Here is a 15,998-nt window from a genome sequence, read left to right as displayed (position 1 = left end):
TGACACTCCAACAATGTGTTCTGCTTCAATTTGACTCATTTTACAAAGGTGCTTATTCCTGGAGTGAATATGCAGTTCTACTCAAGAGTAAGCAACTAAGCGAAATAAAGCCATGGAACGCTTATTTGCCTTCTATCTATGCATACTGACACTCCAATAATGTGTTCTGCTTCAATTTGGCTCATTTTACAAAGATGCTTATTTCTGGAGTGAACATGCAGTTCTACTCAAGAGTAAGCATCTAAGCGAAACAAAGCCATGGAACGCTTATTTGCCTTCTATCTATGCATTCTGACACTCCAACAATGTGTTCTGCTTCAATTTGACTCATTTTACAAAGGTGCTTATTCCTGGAGTGAACATGCAGTTCTACTCAAGAGTAAGCAACTAAGCGAAATAAAGCTATAGAACGCTTATTTGCCTTCTATCTATGCATTCTGACACTCCAACAATGTGTTCTGCTTCAATTTGACTCATTTTACAAAGGTGCTTATTCCTGGAGTGAACATGCAGTTCTACTCAAGAGTAAGCAACTAAGCGAAATAAAGCCATGGAACGCTTATTTGCCTTCTATCTATGCATTCTGACATTCCAACAATGTGTTCTGCTTCAATTTGACTCATTTTACAAAGGTGCTCATTCCTGGAGTGAATATGCAGTTCTACTCAAGAGTAAGCAACTAAGCGAAATAAAGCCATGGAACGCTTATTTGCCTTCTATCTATGTATTCTGACACTCCAACAATGTGTTCTGCTTCAATGTGGGTCATTTTAGAAAGGTACTTATTGCTGGAGTGAATATGCAGTTCTAGTCAAGAGTAAGCAACTCAGCGAAATAAAGCCATGGAACGCTTATTTGCCTTCTATCTATGGATTCTGACACTCCAACAATGTGTTCTGCTTCAATGTGGGTCATTTTACAAAGGTGCTTATTCCTGGAGTGAACCTGCAGTTCTACTCAAGAGTAAGGAACTAAGCGAAATAAAGCCATGGAACGCTTATTTGCCTTCTATCTATGGATTCTGACACTCCAACAATGTGTTCTGCTTCGATTTGACTCATTTTACAAAGGTGCTTATTCCTGGAGTGAACATGTAGTTCTACTCAAGAGTAAGCAACTAAGCGAAATGAAGCCATGGAACGCTTATTTGCCTTCTATCTATGCATTCTGACACTCCAACAATGTGTTCTGCTTCAATTTGACTCATTTTACAAAGGTGCTTTTTTACTGGAGTGAACATGCAGTTCTACTCAAGAGTAAGCAACTAAGTGAAATAAAGCCATGGAACGCTTATTTGCCTTCTATCTATGCATTCTGACACTTCAACAATGTGTTCTGCTTCAATTTGATTCCTTTTACAAAGGTGCTTATTCCTGGAGTGAACATGCAGTTCTACTCAAGAGTAAGCAACTAAGTGAAATGAAGCCATGGAACGCTTATTTGCCTTCTATCTATGCATTCTGACACTTCAACAATGTGTTCTGCTTCAATTTGATTCCTTTTACAAAGGTGCTTATTCCTGGAGTGAATATGCAGTTCTACTCAAGAGTAAGCAACTAAGCAAAATAAAGCCAGGGAACGCTTATGTGCCTTCTATCTATGCATTCTGACACTCCAACAATGTGTTCTGCTTCAATTTGGCTCATTTTACAAAGGTGATTATTGCTGGAGTGAATATGCAGTTCTACTCAAGAGTAAGCAACTAAGCGAAATAAAGCCATAGAACGCTTACTTGCCTCCTATCTATGCATTCTAACACTCCAACAATGTGTTTTGCTTCAATTTGGCTCATTTTACAAAGGTGCTTATTTCTGGAGTGAATATGCAGTTCTACTCCAGATTAAGCAACTCCGCGAAATAAAGCCATAGAACGCTTATTTGCCTTCTATCTATGCATTCTGACACTCCAACAATGTGTTCTGCTTCAATTTGGTTCATTTTACAAAGGTGCTTATTGCTGGTGAGCAGATGCATTTCTACGCAAGAGTAAGCAACTCAGCCAAATAAAGAACATAGAACGCTTATTTGCCTTCTATCTATGCATTCTGACACTCCAACAATGTGTTCTGCTTCCATTTGGCTCATTTTACAAACGTGATCATTTCTGGAGAGCAGATGCAGTTCTACTCAAGAGTAAGCAACTCAGCGAAATAAAGCCATAGAAGGCTTATTTGCCTTCTATCTATGCATTCTGACACTCCAACAATGTGTTCTGCTTCAATTTGGCTCATTTTACAAAGGTGCTTATTGCTGGAGTGAATATGCAGTTCTACTCCAGATTAAGCAACTCAGCGAAATAAAGCCATAGAACGCTTATTTGCCTTCTATCTATGCATTCTGACACTCCAACAATGTGTTCTGCTTCAATTTGGCTCATTTTATAAAGGTGCTTATTGCTGGAGTGAATATGCAGTTCTACTCAAGAGTAAGCAACTCAGCGAAATAAAGCCATAGAACGCTTATTTGCCTTCTATCTATGCATTCTGACACTCCAACAATGTGTTCTGCTTCAATTTGGCTCATTTTACAAAGGTGATTATTTCTGGAGAGAACATGCAGTTCTACTCAAGAGTAAGCAACTAAGCGAAATAAAGCCATAGAACGCTTATTTGCCTCCTATCTATGCATTCTGACACTCCAACAATGTGTTCTGCTTCAATTTCACTCATTTTACAAAGGTGCTTATTCCTGGAGTGAACATGCAGTTCTACTCAAGAGTAAGCAACTAAGCGAAATAAAGCCATGGAACGCTTATTTGCCTTCTATCTATGCATTCCGACACTCCAACAATGTGTTCTGCTTCCATTTGGCTCATTTTACAAACGTGAAGATTTCTGGAGAGCAGATGCAGTTCTACTCAAGAGTAAGCAACTCAGCGAAATAAAGCCATAGAAGGCTTATTTGCCTTCTATCTATGCATTCTGACACTCCAACAATGTGTTCTGCTTCAATTTGGCTCATTTTATAAAGGTGCTTATTGCTGGAGTGAATATGCAGTTCTACTCAAGAGTAAGCAACTCAGCGAAATAAAGCCATAGAACGCTTATTTGCCTTCTATCTATGCATTCTGACACTCCAACAATGTGTTCTGCTTCAATTTGGCTCATTTTACAAAGGTGATTATTTCTGGAGAGAACATGCAGTTATACTCAAGAGTAAGCAACTAAGCGAAATAAAGCCATAGAACGCTTATTTGCCTCCTATCTATGCATTCTGACACTCCAACAATGTGTTCTGCTTCAATTTGGGTCATTTTAGAAAGGTGCTTATTCCTGGAGTGAACATGCAGTTCTACTCAAGAGTAAGGAACTAAGCGAAATAAAGTCATGGAACGCTTATTTGCCTTCTATCTATGCATTCTGACACTCCAACAATGTGTTCTGCTTCAATTTCACTCATTTTACAAAGGTGCTTATTCCTGGAGTGAACATGCAGTTCTACTCAAGAGTAAGCAACTAAGCGAAATAAAGCCATGGAACGCTTATTTGCCTTCTATCTATGCATTCTGACACTCCAACAATGTGTTCTGCCTCAATTTGACTCATTTTACAAAGGTGCTTATTCCTGGAGTGAATATGCAGTTCTACTCAAGAGTAAGCAACTAAGCGAAATAAAGCCATGGAACGCTTATTTGCCTTCTAACTATGTATTCTGACACTCCAACAATGTGTCCTGCTTCAATTTGGTTCATTTTACAAAGGTGCTTATTGCTGGAGTGAATATGCAGTTCTAGTCAAGAGTAAGCAACTCAGCGAAATAAAGCGATAGAACGCTTATTTGCCTTCTATCTATGCATTCTGACACTCCAACAATGTTTTCTGCTTCAATTTGACTCATTTTACAAAGGTGCTTATTCCTGGAGTGAACATGCAGTTCTACTCAAGAGTAAGCAACTCAGCGAAATAAAGCCATAGAATGCTTATTTGCCTTCTATCTATGCATTCTGACACTCCAACAATGTGTTCTGCTTCAATTTGGCTCATTTTATAAAGGTGCTTATTGCTGGAGTGAATATGCAGTTCTACTCAAGAGTAAGCAACTCAGCGAAATAAAGCCATAGAACGCTTATTTGCCTTCTATCTATGCATTCTGACACTCCAACAATGTGTTCTGCTTCAATTTGGCTCATTTTACAAAGGTGATTATTTCTGGAGAGAACATGCAGTTATACTCAAGAGTAAGCAACTAAGCGAAATAAAGCCATAGAACGCTTATTTGCCTCCTATCTATGCATTCTGACACTCCAACAATGTGTTCTGCTTCAATTTCACTCATTTTACAAAGGTGCTTATTCCTGGAGTGAACATGCAGTTCTACTCAAGAGTAAGCAACTAAGCGAAATAAAGCCATGGAACGCTTATTTGCCTTCTATCTATGCATTCTGACACTCCAACAATGTGTTCTGCTTCAATTTGACTCATTTTACAAAGGTGCTTATTCCTGGAGTGAATATGCAGTTCTACTCAAGAGTAAGCAACTAAGCGAAATAAAGCCATGGAACGCTTATTTGCCTTCTAACTATGTATTCTGACACTCCAACAATGTGTCCTGCTTCAATTTGACTCATTTTACAAAGGTGCTTATTCCTGGAGTGAACATGCAGTTCTACTCCAGATTAAGCAACTCCGCGAAATAAAGCCATAGAACGCTTATTTGCCTTCTATCTATGCATTCTGACACTCCAACAATGTGTTCTGCTTCAATTTGGTTCATTTTACAAAGGTGCTTATTGCTGGAGTGAATATGCAGTTCTAGTCAAGAGTAAGCAACTCAGCGAAATAAAGCCATAGAACAATTATTTGCCTTCTAACTAGGCATTCTGACACTCCAACAATGTTTTCTGCTTCAATTTGACTCATTTTACAAAGGTGCTTATTCCTGGAGTGAACATGCAGTTCTACTCAAGAGTAAGCAACTAAGCGAAATAAAGCCATAGAATGCTTATTTGCCTTCTATCTATGCATTCTGACACTCCAACAATGTGTTCTGCTTCAATTTGACTCATTTTACAAAGATGCTTATTCCTGGAGTGAATATGCAGTTCTACTCAAGAGTAAGCAACTAAGCGAAATAAATCCATGGAACGCTTATTTGCCCTCTATCTATGCATTCTGACACTCCAACAATGTGTTCTGCTTCAATTTGACTCATTTTACAAAGGTGCTTATTCCTGGAGTGAATATGCAGTTCTACTCAAGAGTAAGCAACTAAGCAAAATAAAGCCATGGCACGCTTATTTGCCTTCTATCTATGCACTCTGACACTCCAACAATGTGTTCTGCTTCAATTTGACTCATTTTACAAAGATGCTTATTCCTGGAGTGAACCTGCAGTTCTACTCAAGAGTAAGGAACTAAGCGAAATAAAGCCATGGAACGCTTATTTGCCTTCTATCTATGGATTCTGACACTCCAACAATGTGTTCTGCTTCAATTTGACTCATTTTACAAAGGTGCTTATTCCTGGAGTGAACATGCAGTTCTACTCAAGAGTAAGCAACTAAGCGAAATGAAGCCATGGAACGCTTATTTGCCTTCTATCTATGCATTCTGACAATCCAACAATGTGTTCTGCTTCAATTTGACTCATTTTACAAAGGTGCTTATTCCTGGAGTGAATATGCAGTTCTACTCAAGAGTAAGCAACTAAGCGAAATAAAGCCATAGAACGCTTATTTGCCTTCTATGTATTCTGACACTCCAACAATGTGTTCTGCTTCAATGTGGGTCATTTTAAAGGTGCTTATTCCTGGAGTGAACATGCAGTTCTACTCAAGAGTAAGCAGCTAAGCGAAATAAAGCCATGGAACGCTTATTTGCCTTCTATCTATGGATTCTGACACTCCAACAATGTGTTCTGCTTCAATGTGGGTCATTTTACAAAGGTGCTTATTCCTGGAGTGAACCTGCAGTTCTACTCAAGAGTAAGGAACTAAGCGAAATGAAGCCATGGAACGCTTATTTGCCTTCTATCTATGCATTCTGACACTCCAACAATGTGTTCTGCTTCAATTTGACTCATTTTACAAAGGTGCTTTTTTACTGGAGTGAACATGCAGTTCTACTCAAGAGTAAGCAACTAAGCGAAATAAAGCCATAGAACGCTTACTTGCCTCCTATCTATGCATTCTGACACTCCAACAATGTGTTCTGCTTCAATTTGGCTCATTTTACAAAGATGCTTATTTCTGGAGTGAACATGCAGTTCTACTCAAGAGTAAGCATCTAAGCGAAATAAAGCCATGGAACACTTATTTGCTTTCTATCTATGCATTCTGACACTTCAACAATGTGTTCTGCTTCAATTTGATTCCTTTTACAAAGGTGCTTATTCCTGGAGTGAACATGCAGTTCTACTCAAGAGTAAGCAACTAAGTGAAATAAAGCCATGGAACGCTTATTTGCCTTCTATCTATGCATTCTGACACTCCAACAATGTGTTCTGCTTCAATTTGGCTCATTTTTCAAAGATGCTTATTCCTGGAGTGAATATGCAGTTCTACTCAAGAGTAAGCAACTAAGCAAAATAAAGCCAGGGAACGCTTATGTGCCTTCTATCTATGCATTCTGACACTCCAACAATGTGTTCTGCTTCAATTTGGCTCATTTTACAAAGGTGATTATTGCTGGAGTGAATATGCAGTTCTACTCAAGAGTAAGCAACTAAGCGAAATAAAGCCATAGAACGCTTACTTGCCTCCTATCTATGCATTCTAACACTCCAACAATGTGTTCTGCTTCAATTTGGCTCATTTTACAAAGGTGATTATTTCTGGAGAGAACATGCAGTTCTACTCAAGAGTAAGCAACTAAGCGAAATAAAGCCATGGAACGCTTATTTGCCTTCTATCTATGCATTCCGACACTCCAACAATGTGTTCTGCTTCCATTTGGCTCATTTTACAAACGTGATCATTTCTGGAGAGCAGATGCAGTTCTACTCAAGAGTAAGCAACTCAGCGAAATAAAGCCATAGAAGGCTTATTTGCCTTCTATCTATGCATTCTGACACTCCAACAATGTGTTCTGCTTCAATTTGGCTCATTTTATAAAGGTGCTTATTGCTGGAGTGAATATGCAGTTCTACTCAAGAGTAAGCAACTCAGCGAAATAAAGCCATAGAACGCTTATTTGCCTTCTATCTATGCATTCTGACACTCCAACAATGTGTTCTGCTTCAATTTGGCTCATTTTACAAAGGTGATTATTTCTGGAGAGAACATGCAGTTATACTCAAGAGTAAGCAACTAAGCGAAATAAAGCCATAGAACGCTTATTTGCCTCCTATCTATGCATTCTGACACTCCAACAATGTGTTCTGCTTCAATTTGGGTCATTTTAGAAAGGTGCTTATTCCTGGAGTGAACATGCAGTTCTACTCAAGAGTAAGGAACTAAGCGAAATAAAGCCATAGAACGCTTATTTGCCTTCTATCTATGCATTCTGACACTCCAACAATGTGTTCTGCTTCAATTTGGTTCATCTTACAAAGGTGCTTATTGCTGGTGAGCAGATGCATTTCTACGCAAGAGTAAGCAACTCAGCCAAATAAAGAACATAGAACGCTTATTTGCCTTCTATCTATGCATTCTGACACTCCAACAATGTGTTCTGCTTCCATTTGGCTCATTTTACAAACGTGATCATTTCTGGAGAGCAGATGCAGTTCTACTCAAGAGTAAGCAACTCAGCGAAATAAAGCCATAGAAGGCTTATTTGCCTTCTATCTATGCATTCTGACACTCCAACAATGTGTTCTGCTTCAATTTGGCTCATTTTACAAAGGTGCTTATTGCTGGAGTGAATATGCAGTTCTACTCCAGATTAAGCAACTCAGCGAAATAAAGCCATAGAACGCTTATTTGCCTTCTATCTATGCATTCTGACACTCCAACAATGTGTTCTGCTTCAATTTGGCTCATTTTATAAAGGTGCTTATTGCTGGAGTGAATATGCAGTTCTACTCAAGAGTAAGCAACTCAGCGAAATAAAGCCATAGAACGCTTATTTGCCTTCTATCTATGCATTCTGACACTCCAACAATGTGTTCTGCTTCAATTTGGCTCATTTTACAAAGGTGATTATTTCTGGAGAGAACATGCAGTTCTACTCAAGAGTAAGCAACTAAGCGAAATAAAGCCATAGAACGCTTATTTGCCTCCTATCTATGCATTCTGACACTCCAACAATGTGTTCTGCTTCAATTTCACTCATTTTACAAAGGTGCTTATTCCTGGAGTGAACATGCAGTTCTACTCAAGAGTAAGCAACTAAGCGAAATAAAGCCATGGAACGCTTATTTGCCTTCTATCTATGCATTCCGACACTCCAACAATGTGTTCTGCTTCCATTTGGCTCATTTTACAAACGTGATCATTTCTGGAGAGCAGATGCAGTTCTACTCAAGAGTAAGCAACTCAGCGAAATAAAGCCATAGAAGGCTTATTTGCCTTCTATCTATGCATTCTGACACTCCAACAATGTGTTCTGCTTCAATTTGGCTCATTTTATGAAGGTGCTTATTGCTGGAGTGAATATGCAGTTCTACTCAAGAGTAAGCAACTCAGCGAAATAAAGCCATAGAACGCTTATTTGCCTTCTATCTATGCATTCTGACACTCCAACAATGTGTTCTGCTTCAATTTGGGTCATTTTAGAAAGGTGCTTATTCCTGGAGTGAACATGCAGTTCTACTCAAGAGTAAGGAACTAAGCGAAATAAAGCCATGGAACGCTTATTTGCCTTCTATCTATGCATTCTGACACTCCAACAATGTGATCTGCTTCAATTTCACTCATTTTACAAAGGTGTTTATTCCTGGAGTGAACATGCAGTTCTACTCAAGAGTAAGCAACTAAGCGAAATAAAGCCATGGAACGCTTATTTGCCTTCTATCTATGCATTCTGACACTCCAACAATGTGTTCTGCTTTAATTTGACTCATTTTACAACGGTGCTTATTCCTGGAGTGAAAATGCAGTTCTACTCAAGAGTAAGCAACTAAGCGAAATAAAGCCATGGAACGCTTATTTGCCTTCTAACTATGTATTCTGACACTCCAACAATGTGTCCTGCTTCAATTTGACTCATTTTACAAAGGTGCTTATTCCTGGAGTGAACATGCAGTTCTACTCCAGATTAAGCAACTCCGCGAAATAAAGCCATAGAACGCTTATTTGCCTTCTATCTATGCATTCTGACACTCCAACAATGTGTTCTGCTTCAATTTGGTTCATTTTACAAAGGTGCTTATTGCTGGAGTGAATATGCAGTTCTAGTCAAGAGTAAGCAACTCAGCGAAATAAAGCCATAGAACGCTTATTTGCCTTCTATCTATGCATTCTGACACTCCAACAATGTTTTCTGCTTCAATTTGACTCATTTTACAAAGGTGCTTATTCCTGGAGTGAACATGCAGTTCTACTCAAGAGTAAGCAACTCAGCGAAATAAAGCCATAGAACGCTTATTTGCCTTCTATCTAAGCATTCTGACACTCCAAAAATGTGTTCTGCTTCAATTTGGCTCATTTTACAAAGGTGATTATTTCTGGAGAGAACATGAAGTTATACTCAAGAGTAAGCAACTAAGCGAAATAAAGCCATAGAACGCTTATTTGCCTTCTAACTATGTATTCTGACACTCCAACAATGTGTCCTGCTTCAATTTGACTCATTTTACAAAGGTGCTTATTCCTGGAGTGAACATGCAGTTCTACTCCAGATTAAGCAACTCCGCGAAATAAAGCCATAGAACGCTTATTTGCCTTCTATCTATGCATTCTGACACTCCAACAATGTGTTCTGCTTCAATTTGGTTCATTTTACAAAGGTGCTTATTGCTGGAGTGAATATGCAGTTCTAGTCAAGAGTAAGCAACTCAGCGAAATAAAGCCATAGAACGCTTATTTGCCTTCTATCTATTCATTCTGACACTCCAACAATGTGTTCTGCTTCAATTTGGGTCATTTTAGAAAGGTGCTTATTCCTGGAGTGAACATGCAGTTCTACTCAAGAGTAAGCAACTAAGCGAAATAAAGCCATGGAACGCTTATTTGCCTTCTATCTATGCATTCTGACAATCCAACAATGTGTTCTGCTTCAATTTCACTCATTTTACATAGGTGCTTATTCCTGGAGTGAACATGCAGTTCTACTCAAGAGTAAGCAACTAAGCGAAATAAAGCCATGGAACGCTTATTTGCCTTCTAACTATGTATTCTGACACTCCAACAATGTGTCCTGCTTCAATTTGACTCATTTTACAAAGGTGCTTATTCCTGGAGTGAACATGCAGTTCTACTCCAGATTAAGCAACTCCGCGAAATAAAGCCATAGAACGCTTATTTGCCTTCTATCTATGCATTCTGACACTCCAACAATGTGTTCTGCTTCAATTTGGTTCATTTTACAAAGGTGCTTATTGCTGGAGTGAATATGCAGTTCTAGTCAAGAGTAAGCAACTCAGCGAAATAAAGCCATAGAACGCTTATTTGCCTTCTATCTATTCATTCTGACACTCCAACAATGTTTTCTGCTTCAATTTGACTCATTTTACAAAGGTGCTTATTCCTGGAGTGAACATGCAGTTCTACTCAAGAGTAAGCAACTAAGCGAAATAAAGCCATAGAATGCTTATTTGCCTTCTATCTATGCATTCTGACACTCCAACAATGTGTTCTGCTTCAATTTGACTCATTTTACAAAGATGCTTATTCCTGGAGTGAATATGCAGTTCTACTCAAGAGTAAGCAACTAAGCGAAATAAATCCATGGATCGCTTATTTGCCCTCTATCTATGCATTCTGACACTCCAACAATGTGTTCTGCTTCAATTTGACTCATTTTACAAAGGTGCTTATTCCTGGAGTGAATATGCAGTTCTACTCAAGAGTAAGCAACTAAGCAAAATAAAGCCATGGCACGCTTATTTGCCTTCTATCTATGCACTCTGACACTCCAACAATGTGTTCTGCTTCAATTTGACTCATTTTACAAAGATGCTTATTTCTGGAGTGAACATGCAGTTCTACTCAAGAGTAAGCAACTAAGCGAAATAAAGCCATGGAACGCTTATTTGCCTTCTATCTATGCATTCTGACACTCCAACAATGTGTTCTGCTTCAATGTGGGTCATTTTACAAAGGTGCTTATTCCTGGAGTGAACCTGCAGTTCTACTCAAGAGTAAGGAAATAAGCGAAATAAAGCCATGGAAAGCTTATTGGCCTTCTATCTATGGATTCTGACACTCCAACAATGTGTTCTGCTTCAATTTGACTCATTTTACAAAGGTGCTTATTCCTGGAGTGAACATGCAGTTCTACTCAAGAGTAAGCAACTAAGCGAAATGAAGCCATGGAACGCTTATTTGCCTTCTATCTATGCATTCTGACAATCCAACAATATGTTCTGCTTCAATTTGACTCATTTTACAAAGGTGCTTATTCCTGGAGTGAATATGCAGTTCTACTCAAGAGTAAGCAACTAAGCGAAATAAAGCCATAGAACGCTTATTTGCCTTCTATGTATTCTGACACTCCAACAATGTGTTCTGCTTCAATGTGGGTCATTTTAAAGGTGCTTATTCCTGGAGTGAACATGCAGTTCTACTCAAGAGTAAGCAGCTAAGCGAAATAAAGCCATGGAACGCTTATTTGCCTTCTATCTATGCATTCTGACACTCCAACAATGTGTTCTGCTTCAATTTGACTCATTTTACAAAGGTGCTTATTCCTGGAATGAACATGCAGTTCTACTCAAGAGTAAGCAACTAAGTGAAATAAAGCCATAGAACGCTTAATTGCCTTCTATCTATGCATTCTGACACTCCAACAATGTGTTCTGCTTCAATTTGACTCATTTTACAAAGATGCTTATTTCTGGAGTGAACATGCAGTTCTACTCAAGAGTAAGCAACTAAGCGAAATAAAGCCATGGAACGCTTATTTGCCTTCTATCTATGCATACTGACACTCCAATAATGTGTTCTGCTTCAATTTGGCTCATTTTACAAAGGTGCTTATTTCTGGAGTGAACATGCAGTTCTACTCAAGAGTAAGCATCTAAGCGAAATAAACCCATGGAACGCTTATTTGCCTTCTATCTATGCATTCTGACACTCCAACAATGTGTTCTGCTTCAATTTGGCTCATTTTACAAAGGTGCTTATTGCTGGAGTGAATATGCAGTTCTACTCAAGAGTAAGCAACTAAGCGAAATAAAGCCATGGAATTCTTATTTGCCTTCTATCTATGCATTCTGACACTCCAACAATGTGTTCTGCTTCAATTTGACTCATTTTACAAAGGTGCTTATTCCTGGAGTGAATATGCAGTTCTACTCAAGAGTAAGCAACTAAGCGAAATAAAGCCATGGAACCCTTATTTGCCTTCTATCTATGCATTCTGACACTCCAATAATGTGTTCTGCTTCAATTTGGCTCATTTTACAAAGATGCTTATTTCTGGAGTGAACATGCAGTTCTACTCAAGAGTAAGCATCTAAGCGAAATAAAGCCATGGAACACTTATTTGCCTTCTATCTATGCATTCTGACACTCCAACAATGTGTTCTGCTTCAATTTGACTCATTTTACAAAGGTGCTTATTCCTGGAGTGAATATGCAGTTCTACTCAAGAGTAAGCAACTAAGCGAAATAAAGCCATAGAACGCTTATTTGCCTTCTATGTATTCTGACACTCCAACAATGTGTTCTGCTTCAATGTGGGTCATTTTAAAGGTGCTTATTCCTGGAGTGAATATGCAGTTCTACTCAAGAGTAAGCAACTAAGCGAAATAAAGCCATGGAACGCTTATTTGCCTTCTATCTATGCATTCTGACACTCCAACAATGTGTTCTGCTTCAATTTGGATCATTTTACAAAGGTGCTTATTCCTGGAGTGAATATGCAGTTCTACTCAAGAGTAAGCAACTAAGCGAAATAAAGCCATGGAACGCTTATTTGCCTTCTATCTATGCATACTGACACTCCAATAATGTGTTCTGCTTCAATTTGGCTCATTTTACAAAGATGCTTATTTCTGGAGTGAACATGCAGTTCTACTCAAGAGTAAGCATCTCAGCGATATAAACCCATGGAACGCTTATTTGCCTTCTATCTATGCATTCTGACACTCCAACAATGTTTTCTGCTTCAATTTGACTCATTTTACAAAGGTGCTTATTCCTGGAGTGAATATGCAGTTCTACTCAAGAGTAAGCAACTAAGCGAAATAAAGCCATGGAACGCTCATTTGCCTTCTATCTATGCATTCTGACACTCCAACAATGTGTTCTGCTTCAATTTGACTCATTTTACAAAGGTGCTTATTCCTGGAGTGAACATGCAGTTCTCCTCAAGAGTAAGCAACTAAGCGAAATAAAGCCATGGAACGCTTATTTGCCTTCTATCTATGCATTCTGACACTCCAACAATGTGTTCTGCTTCAATTTGGCTCATTTTAAAAAGATGCTTATTCCTGGAGTGAACATGCAGTTCTACTCAAGAGTAAGCAACTAAGCGAAATAAAGCCATGGAACGCTTATTTGCCTTCTATCTATGCATTGTGACACTCCAACAATGTGTTCTGCTTCAATTTGACTCATTTTACAAAGGTGCTTATTCCTGGAGTGAACATGCAGTTCTACTCAAGAGTAAGCAACTAAGCGAAATAAAGCCATGGAACGCTCATTTGCCTTCTATCTATGCATTCTGACACTCCAATAATGTGTTCTGCTTCAATTTGGCTCATTTTACAAAGATGCTTATTTCTGGAGTGAACATGCAGTTCTACTCAAGAGTAAGCATCTCAGCGAAATAAAGCCATGGAACGCTCATTTGCCTTCTATCTATGCATTCTGACACTCCAACAATGTGTTCTGCTTCAATTTGACTCATTTTACAAAGGTGCTTATTCCTGGAGTGAATATGCAGTTCTACTCAAGAGTAAGCAACTAAGCGAAATAAAGCCATGGAACGCTCATTTGCCTTCTATCTATGCATTCTGACACTCCAACAATGTGTTCTGCTTCAATTTGACTCATTTTACAAAGGTGCTTATTCCTGGAGTGAACATGCAGTTCTCCTCAAGAGTAAGCAACTAAGCGAAATAAAGCCATGGAACGCTTATTTGCCTTCTATCTATGCATTCTGACACTCCAACAATGTGTTCTGCTTCAATTTGACTCATTTTACAAAGGTGCTTATTCCTGGAGTGAATATGCAGTTCTACTCAAGAGTAAGCAACTAAGCGAAATAAAGCTATAGAACGCTTATTTGCCTTCTATCTATGTATTCTGACACTCCAACAATGTGTTCTGCTTCAATTTGACTCATTTTACAAAGGTGCTTATTCCTGGAGTGAATATGCAGTTCTACTCAAGAGTAAGCAACTAAGCGAAATAAAGCCATGGAACGCTCATTTGCCTTCTATCTATGCATTCTGACACTCCAACAATGTGTTCTGCTTCAATTTGACTCATTTTACAAAGGTGCTTATTCCTGGAGTGAACATGCAGTTCTCCTCAAGAGTAAGCAACTAAGCGAAATAAAGCCATGGAACGCTTATTTGCCTTCTATCTATGTATTCTGACACTCCAACAATGTGTTCTGCTTCAATTTGGCTCATTTTAAAAAGATGCTTATTCCTGGAGTGAACATGCAGTTCTACTCAAGAGTAAGCAACTAAGCGAAATAAAGCCATGGAACGCTTATTTGCCTTCTATCTATGCATTGTGACACTCCAACAATGTGTTCTGCTTCAATTTGACTCATTTTACAAAGGTGCTTATTCCTGGAGTGAACATGCAGTTCTACTCAAGAGTAAGCAACTAAGCGAAATAAAGCCATGGAACGCTTATTTGCCTTCTATCTATGTATTCTGACACTCCAACAATGTGTTCTGCTTCAATGTGGGTCATTTTACAAAGGTGCTTATTCCTGGAGTGAACATGCAGTTCTACTCAAGAGTAAGCAACTAAGCGAAATAAAGCCATGGAACGCTTATTTGCTTTCTATCTATGCATTCTGACACTCCAACAATGTGTTCTGCTTCAATTTGACTCATTTTACAAAGGTGCTTATTCCTGGAGTGAACATGCAGTTCTCCTCAAGAGTAAGCAACTAAGCGAAATAAAGCCATGGAACGCTTATTTGCCTTCTATCTATGCATTCTGACACTCCAACAATGTGTTCTGCTTCAATTTGGCTCATTTTAAAAAGATGCTTATTCCTGGAGTGAACATGCAGTTCTACTCAAGAGTAAGCAACTAAGCGAAATAAAGCCATGGAACGCTTATTTGCCTTCTATCTATGCATTGTGACACTCCAACAATGTGTTCTGCTTCAATTTGACTCATTTTACAAAGGTGCTTATTCCTGGAGTGAACATGCAGTTCTACTCAAGAGTAAGGAACTAAGCGAAATAAAGCCATGGAACGCTTATTTGCCTTCTATCTATGCATTCTGACACTCCAACAATGTGTTCTGCTTCAATTTGACTCATTTTACAAAGGTGCTTATTCCTGGAGTGAATATGCAGTTCTACTCAAGAGTAAGCAACTAAGCGAAATAAAGCCATGGAACGCTTATTTGCCTTCTATCTATGCATACTGACACTCCAATAATGTGTTCTGCTTCAATTTGGCTCATTTTAAAAAGATGCTTATTCCTGGAGTGAACATGCAGTTCTACTCAAGAGTAAGCAACTAAGCGAAATAAAGCCATGGAACGCTCATTTGCCTTCTATCTATGCATTCTGACACTCCAACAATGTGTTCTGCTTCAATTTGACTCATTTTACAAAGGTGCTTATTCCTGGAGTGAATATGCAGTTCTACTCAAGAGTAAGCAACTAAGCGAAATAAAGCCATGGAACGCTCATTTGCCTTCTATCTATGCATTCTGACACTCCAACAATGTGTTCTGCTTCAATTTGACTCATTTTACAAAGGTGCTTATTCCTTGAGTGAACATGCAGTTCTCCTCAAGAGTAAGCAACTA

The sequence above is a fragment of the Zootoca vivipara genome, chromosome 14 (genome assembly GCF_965207765.1).
Source record: "Zootoca vivipara chromosome 14, rZooViv2.hap1.1, whole genome shotgun sequence".
In the NCBI taxonomy this organism is placed as follows: domain Eukaryota; kingdom Metazoa; phylum Chordata; class Lepidosauria; order Squamata; family Lacertidae; genus Zootoca; species Zootoca vivipara.
Note: the sequence above shows the minus strand (reverse complement) of the source record.